At 49.4% G+C, this 8,174-nt stretch overlaps 1 non-coding gene across 1 annotated transcript; it reads right to left on the bottom strand.

Moving 5' to 3' along the window:
• Window positions 1-692: 692 nt before the first annotated feature.
• On the bottom strand, window positions 693-765 carry TRNAI-AAU (transfer RNA isoleucine (anticodon AAU)). The gene has a single exon. It is a non-coding gene; the product is annotated as a tRNA-Ile (tRNA).
• Between the last annotated feature and the right edge of the window lie 7,409 nt (window positions 766-8,174).

An 8,174-nucleotide genomic window follows, 5' to 3' on the forward strand; every position in this document is an offset into this window, starting at 1 on the left:
CTGCTGAGTGTTAAAAAATATTATGGGAAAAACATTATTTAGAAAGGGGAAAGTGATGTTGTATAGCCAGCAGCTTTTAAATTATCCTTATGTCGATCCATGTTAATGGCTTGGAGCCAATCTCCCCCAGAAAAAACAGCTGAGAATTCCAGAGAACTCGGATCCAACAGGGCAGTGTTTGGTCTAGGAACAGAAAATGCATGGGCAGATAACAGATATTATCTGGATTACAGAACAAAGTTTAAGCTCCACAATGATTATGCTGTGACTACGCTAGCGATTTCCAATTATTATGTTCTGAGTCCTCACATCACAACCCTGCCTAGCCAGGAAAGGAGGGGAAATGTAGTCATCAGGAAATAGATTTTTCTGACATGGAAATGGTAAACGAAGCTGTTTGCATTAAGCTCAAAATAAACAAAAGGGAGGGGGAACACTGCTGGCTGGGAGGTAACTAGGCAGGACAAAGGGTTGGGATTCTTCTATGCTCAGATTTGATATGTAGCTGGCAATCTCCCAAATGATGGTCTATTCCGCCCCTCAACATGCAGGCTAACGTTCTCCTTTGGAACTTCAAGTTTCATGAAAGGAAAAAAAAACAACGAGGAAGAAAGCATAGAAGCTATGGATGTATCTGAGAAAGGAGTTGGATGGAAAGAAGACAACAGGAGCCACAAGAGAGAAAGCAGCACTGTTTCTGCCTGGTTTTGAACCAGGGACCTTTTGCGCATTAGGCAAATGTGATAACCACTACAGTACAGAAACCGGTTACTGTCACTTTTGGGGCCCTTTTTGAAGGCTCTCTCAGTAGCCACAACATCAGCTGGTGTCCCTTTGAAGAACAGGGAAGCAAACAACTCCAAGAACTTCTGTTTTAACTCAAACAATCATCACAAATGCTGCAAGGGCACCTCCAATTTGCGCATCTCACAATGACACAAAACACATACAAATCTCACAACGAACAAAGCTCACATCCACTCTACTTTTTCATGGACGTTTTCCTGACAGCTTCCAGTGACAACCATACAAAACACTGAAATGCAGTAAAATAAAGATGAGTGAGGAAAACCTGCAGGTCCTTGGGTCACTACAGTTTCTGATCGAAGTATCTGTGGGAAAGGGTTCGGCTTACTAGGGAGGACAAGGAGGTGAAAGATGGACATGCAGACACTGTGCAAACACCACGATCCCCTAACCAATGCACCAGGAAATCAGCACTTTGGCTGCTTCCTGCCTGCACAGAGTTGACAAACGGGGCAGCCAAAGCTGAGAAACCTGACACAGTGAATCGGGGGGAAAAGCAGATCTAGTTCTATAAAAGGGCATAGAGCCTGGGCTTTAAGGTACAGAGATTTCCAGCAGCATGAAGAAGGATGGGGAATTGGGGTGGGGGGAATATTGTATTTCTTGTTTGACTTGCAAGTGAAGAATGGAAAGTAAATTTTTGTTAGAAAAAGTCCTTCCCGAACTGGGAATTGAGAGTTAGAGCACAAAATTCTAACCTCTGGGGAATGCATGCACACAGGTTTTTGTCAGCCATACTAGGCTTTCTCCAGCTACTGTGTCTCCATGTGACAAAGCTGATTGAAATGAGCCAATGGAGTGTGATTTAAACAGACATCTCTATACAGAGACCAGAACACTGACTTGAGATATAGAGTCTTGTGCCTTAGACCACTCAACCCTGCTGACGGTACAGAAAACCCTCTTTGATCAACCCTAGCGAGACCTGGGTTTCATTTATGGCCAGTAAAGAGCAGAGTATTATTGTCTAGATGTAGGAGTTAAAGAATTTAAACTAGGAGGAAGGGCCAGTTTTCCCATCACTTCACACCTTTTACATCCAAACCTCATGACTTTCTGAATGAACCGTGCTCATTCAACCAGAAGACGTTGGGGTGGATGTAGGAGTCACTGGGGAAAATTCTCTGGACTCTGTTACGAATGAGGTCAGACCGGATGTACATAGTGATCTAGTCTGGCTGTAAAATCTAGGAATCAACACCAAATTTCACCAAATATGATGTGGAATTAATCCTCAGAAACGGCTGTTCCCCATCCATTCTGATCCCAGCAAAGGGTTATCCAAGGAAGGGGGCTGTTTAGGACAAAGAGAAGAAAGAGGTCTTCCTCTCCCTGGAGGAATTAGGCTCCAGTTTCTTCATGTGCTGAGCTGGCTTCTCTTTTCCCACCTACCCAGAGGGTTGCACAATGTATTTCAATGTATTCAAGCTATAGCTTCCTGTAGAGAAGGGGGTCTGAATCCCATTTCTGTCCATAGCACAGACATTTTCTTGAATGTGTTCAAGGAGGCAGCATTTCAGCTCTGAACTGAGTCAGGCTCCAAGCGTGATGAAAAGTGTGGGAGGAAGAAAAATCATAGAAAAGTCTAACCTGCGAAGGAAGGAGACAGCTCCTTCTAAAGGAACTCTTTGTGTTCGTTCCTGCTATGTACAGAAGTGGCTGGATACAGCAGATTCCAACCCTTGGTCTCTTCAAGGATAAGGAAAGATCCAGGATGTCCTTTACCTGAAGAAGGGAGATGATTTCTGTGAGGGATGGAGGCCTCATCTAATGGGTTTAATCTGTCACCAGAAGCTGGGAATGGCCAACAGGGGATGGATCACTTGATGAGTCCCTGTTCTGTTCATTCCCTCAGAAGTACCTAGCATTGGCCACTGTCAGAAGACAGGATACTGGTTAGCTGGACCATTGGTCTGACATAACGTGGCTGTTCTGATGTTCATTTTCCAGTGATTGCTCATTAAGTGAATGCAGCTCCCTTTCCCTCCTCAGGAAATACCTTTACTGTGCAAAATACCAGCGCTTTGCACAGAAAGGAGGGAAAGGTTTCAGAGTAAGAGCCGTGCAAGTAACAAGAACATCTGGGGGGAGAGGGGGAAGGAAAAATCAAGGGGAAATAGGTTACCTTGTATAATGACTTAGCCATTCCCAGTCTCTATTCAAGCCTAAATTAATTGTATCCAATTTGCAAATGAATTGCAATTCAACAGTCTCTCGCTGGAGTCTGATTTGAAGTTTTTTTGTTGTAATATCTCAACTTTTATGTCTGTAATCGTGTGACCAGAGAGACTGAAGTGTTCTCAAACTGGTTTATGAATGTTACAATTCTTGACATCTGATTTGTGTCCATTTATTCTTTTACGTAGAGACTCTTTACAATGTGTATGATAATCAAGTTGGGCCATTTCCCGCACAAATCCAGGTTTTCTTTCCCGCCCCCCCCCGCAACCCACTCTCCTGCTTTTAATAGCTTATCTACCTTACAATGTGTATTCAATTCAAAGAGACTGTTGAATTGGAATTCATTTGCAAATTGGATATAATTAATTTAGGCTTGAATAGAGACTGGGAGTGGCTAAGTCATTAAGGAAGGTAACCTATTTCCCCTGGATTTTTCCTACCCCCGCCCCCCTCCAGACGTTCTTGTTAAACCCTGGATTTGTACTGGAAATGGCCCACCTTGATTATCATACACATTGTAAGGAGAGTGGTCAGTTTAGATAAGCTATTACGAGCAGGAGAGTGGGTTTGTGTGTGGGGGGGTGGTGAGAAAACCTGGATTTGTGCTGGAAATGGCCCAACTTGATTATCATACACATTGTAAGGAGAGTGATCACTTTAGATAAGCTATTACCAGCAGGAGAGTGGGGTGGGGGGAGGAGAAAACATGGATTTGTGCTGGAAATGGCCAATGGAGATAAGCTATTACCAGCAGGAGAGTGGGTTTGTGTGTGTGTGGGGGGGCTGTTTCATGCTTTGTGTGTATAAAAAGATCTTCTACAATTTCCACACTATGCATCTGATGAAGTGAGCTGTAGCTCACAAAAGCTTATGCTCAAATAAATTGGTTAGTCTCTAAGGTGTCAAAGGAGGAGAAGGAAATGGACACATGATGGTGCTGTAAACTAAGAAATGAAACACAACAGGCTTGTGTGTACATTGATTCTGAACAGCAAACCAATCTGATTCCAATATCATGAAAAGCCAAAAAGCCATTTCTTTCTATGGTCGGGAACACTAAGAGAAAAGAGTTCCAATAATTCCTGCCCGTTTACTTATGAATTCTTTTATGTTATAAATAAATTTCCCACTTGATTTGTCTGAACGTGAGCTGCCTGTTATTAAAAGCTGGTTCAACAATTCAGTGCCAACTCCTCTGCTAGAAACACCCCCATGTCCCTGCTCACCCCAGTAGGGGCAAAAAGAGAAATCCCCACTGGGTGCTGCCCTTAACTCCAGCCTGCTGTCCCAGGGTGGGGTGGGGACTGATTCTTTGCTGCTGGGGAGGGAGGCAGTATAGGCCTCTGGCGCTGAGCTCCTAGCACTTGCCCTGCCCAGGCTGTCCTCTGCGTCAGCGGCTGCTCCCCGCATGCTCTCGAGTCAAACATGCAGGGCCCCCACGGGGACAGAGGCTGGGACAGGGCAGCAGCCTGCCTTGGGCTGGGAAGATGCTGGGAGTTCTCATTCCCTGAGAACTGGCCTGGCTCCCTTCTCAACAGCAAACATATCAGTTTCACGTCCCCTCCCAGGAAAAATCAGCCTGGAGCCAAGGGCAGCACTGGACAATTCCCTTTACTTCCCATCGAGGTGTGAGGGAACCCAAGGCGTTTCTAGAAGAACTTTTGGAACTGATGTGGGGAAAACAGCCTTTAATAACAGGCAGCTCTAATTTAAGCTAACTGGGTTTGTTTGTGTTTTACAATTCACTATCGCACTAAATAATCCTTCAATCCTAGCATCACCACCAGGGCCATCCTTACCCATACACAAAGTACGCAGCTGCAAATTTCCTGGCGCCCTGTACAGCTGGGTGCTGCTCCAGCCCCTGCTCCACGTCCTCTCCATAGCCCCCACCCCACTCCACCCCTTCCCCAAATCCCCACCCCTTATCTGCCCCACCCCGCCTCTTCCCAACCCCTGCTCCATCCCAGGCCCTCCCCCACTCCCCTGAGGACTGTCGGGGTTACCAATCCCCCTTCAAGTCTGGCCTCCAGAGCCTCCTGGCTGAGGCGTCTCCCTGTGCTGGGCCCACTGCCCAGGGTCCCCCTCGGTCCTCCCAGCTGCTCACCGCACCCAGCTCCGGACTGCTCCAGCTCCAGACCCAGACCCATCCCCACCACTCGGTCTCTGCTGCTCTGCCTCCAGCTCCCTGGGCTGCTTCTCAGGCCCCTCTGGCTCTGGTTGCTGCTGCTCTGCTCCCAGGACAAGTGTCACGGAGTCCCTGGGCGATGCTCTGGAACTGCTCCCCGTGAAGCCAGTCAGGACTCTGGGGCAGTCGCCTTCCTGTGAGCAGCCTGTCTTCAGGACACACAGCTCACACAGCTTCCACCTTGCAGGGGGGAAGGACCAGGCCACCAGTTGCCAGGAAACAGGGTGTCAGCCATTGTCTGTGTCCAGACCCCTGCACACACCTGCCCTCTACGGCTCTGCAATGATCATACACCCTTACCCCACCACCTAGAGACTTAAGAATTGCATAGGGGAAACTGAGGCACCCCCACAATATTCAGAGGAAACATTAAGAACAGTCCCTCTTCGTCACATCTGTCCCTCCTTCAAGATTGAACTGAGCGGGGTCACTTTAGCCGGTGACCTGGGGAAGTTCAAAGCCACCAAGACCTTCTCAAAGCTCTCCACACTGCATCTTTCAACAGAAAAGTCAGTGGATCCATTCACAACAGAAAATTTCTGGCTGTTAGGAACTGAAGCTTTCTTGATTAAATCACTTTCACACCCTTCAGGTGCAATAAACTGCTTGCAAAAACTCCATGAGGATTCCTTTCCCTAGGGCTTTTCTATGCAACAATTCACCCTTCACAGAAATTCTGCTCTTACCCTCTTCACCTAGGGCTTGCTATAGAGGAACACTTTCCTGAGCAACAACAGACTCTTTCTGGGTCTCCCTTACATCCAGAATTACCTCTGGCCCATCTGGAGGATTCCTACACCATCCCCTTTCAGGCAAACTTACAGACTTCTTAGATACAAGGTTAGAAGCATTCTCCTTCCTGTGCCACACACAAGTTCAGGAATCTTTTCCTTCTTGCTACAGGTTTCCACACCCTCAGGAGGTAACACGATGAAATCACCTTTCTGCTCTCCTTTTGCCCTGGCTAGGATCTCACCCTGATTAGACAGAGTTGCTGCACCCTTTCCAACAACACACTAGCAACAGGCAAAATACAAGCACCAGAATTGTCTCGTCTCTGGGATTTTACATAGACACTAACTGGATGCGACCTAGTTACAGGGCCATTCTCCCGAGCAGACACAAACTTAGGACCCTTCCCTTCCTGGTCTTTAGCTGAATCCAGAACCAGCTCTGAGACAACTGCATGACCCTCAACCATCACAGGCTGAAAGGCCCCTTTAAGAGCCGGAGACACATTCTTCTTTCCCAGACACACAGCTTGGGATCTTTTCTCCTTGTCCAAGGACACAGGGCTGGTCACAGACAACTGCTTGGAGATCAGGGTAGCTCCCTCCATAGGCAAGTCAATAAACCTGGCAGAAACAGGCACGTTTCCTTACCTGTCACAATTCTCCACCCAGCTAACAGGTAAGGTCCAGGGACACTCATCTTCCACTCTCCTCGCCTTCCCACCCTGCTGACTAGACACAGCCAGCAGCTCACAAGGCTGCCTAGGCTCATCCAGACTTTCCTTACCAAGCACCTTGCCACTCCCAACAGATCCCCTGCCCTGCCTGTGTCTCCCCCCACTCAGCTGAGGTCTCAGCTCCCACTGTGCTCAGCGCTGCCCTTGCTGTCCCAGTAGGGGTAGGCAGCGAGCTCGCTGCTTTCCTTGCTGCTTCAGAGGCAGCGTGAGCCCCCTGAGCCCCCCTCTCCAGTTTGCAATGGGGCAATAGGGCAAGGAGCGTCTCTCTGTCCCACCCAGCCCCAGGGGTCTGGTTACATGCAGGCAGGTATCCTGAGCCTAGAAGCTCCTCCCTGCTGCCAGTCAGGTCATCTGCATTTTCACTGACCATTTCCCTCTCCTTCGATTGATTCCCTGGATTCAATTTCAAACCCTCGGCAGTTACCGGAGTAGGGCCTGGATCCTATCCCAAAGAGACACAGTCACCCCACAACAGGGTCTCACAGCTGATATCCCAGAGAACCCCAACGGCCAGCTAGCCCCACCCCTCCTGGGTCTGCACAGGGATCTGGGCCATAGGCAGGGCGAGGGGCTTAGTCCCTGGGACCCTCACCCAGCTCAAACAGCCGCTCAGCATCTGAGGCTTACCGCCCGGGGCCTGACAACAGTTCTCTCTGTCCCAGGATCTCGCCACCCCACGAATGTCTCCCCATTGACCTTCCGCTCCCACTGGAGGTTCGAGGTGCCTGGCCCCAGGGAACTCCACACAGACATACAGGTTGGGGTCAGGAGTGGGAGCTTGTCCACCTCCCCACCCATCTGGCTGACGGAGTCTATGGCCTTGGGACCCAACAAGGGAGCTAGATACTGGGGCTTTTCTGCAGGGTCCCCCTAGTACAAATCTCCAGCCTGCTCAAAGGCAGCAAGGTGGGCGTCCACATCCCCCGCCCTCCTTAACTGGGGCAGAAATATAGTCTTGAGGTTCCCTGTGGAACTGGCCCCGCGGGCTCTATCCCCACTCACCCCTGGGAGGTCCCCTAGGCCTCTCCGCTCCCCCACCGCCAGTTCATGCTGCTGCTGCTTCTGCAGCTTTTTCTCGGGCTCTCACTGTCTCTCACAGTCCTCTGGCTCTCTCGGACTCAGCTCCAATCCCGTCCGTCTCCGATCCCCGAATGGGGAACCCGATCATGAAGACCCCCGTCTGGTCGGGGACAGGAGTCTCGGCGATGCCTGGCTACTACTCCAGCTGCTCCCAGATCCTGCTATAGCCCAATTTGGAGTCAGGAATCTGCTCCTTAGAGGGATCATCCTCCTCCAGCTGCACGATTAACTGTGCTTTGGTGAACTTTCCAATGCTCAACCCTCTCTTTCTGCACCGGGTTACAATGTCCTTCTTAAGGAGATGGTGATAGGCTGTCACTCCGCTCTTCCCAAGTGGTTGTGGACTCACAGGCCTGTGTGCTCTCAGCTCCCCACGGTTTCCAGAGAGAACCCCTAGTGTGCCAGCCCTTCTCGAGGTCACCTCCTCTTTGCCAGGGTCGAGCTGCAGAC

The sequence above is a fragment of the Eretmochelys imbricata genome, chromosome 28 (genome assembly GCF_965152235.1).
Source record: "Eretmochelys imbricata isolate rEreImb1 chromosome 28, rEreImb1.hap1, whole genome shotgun sequence".
Taxonomy (NCBI): Eukaryota; Metazoa; Chordata; order Testudines; family Cheloniidae; genus Eretmochelys; species Eretmochelys imbricata.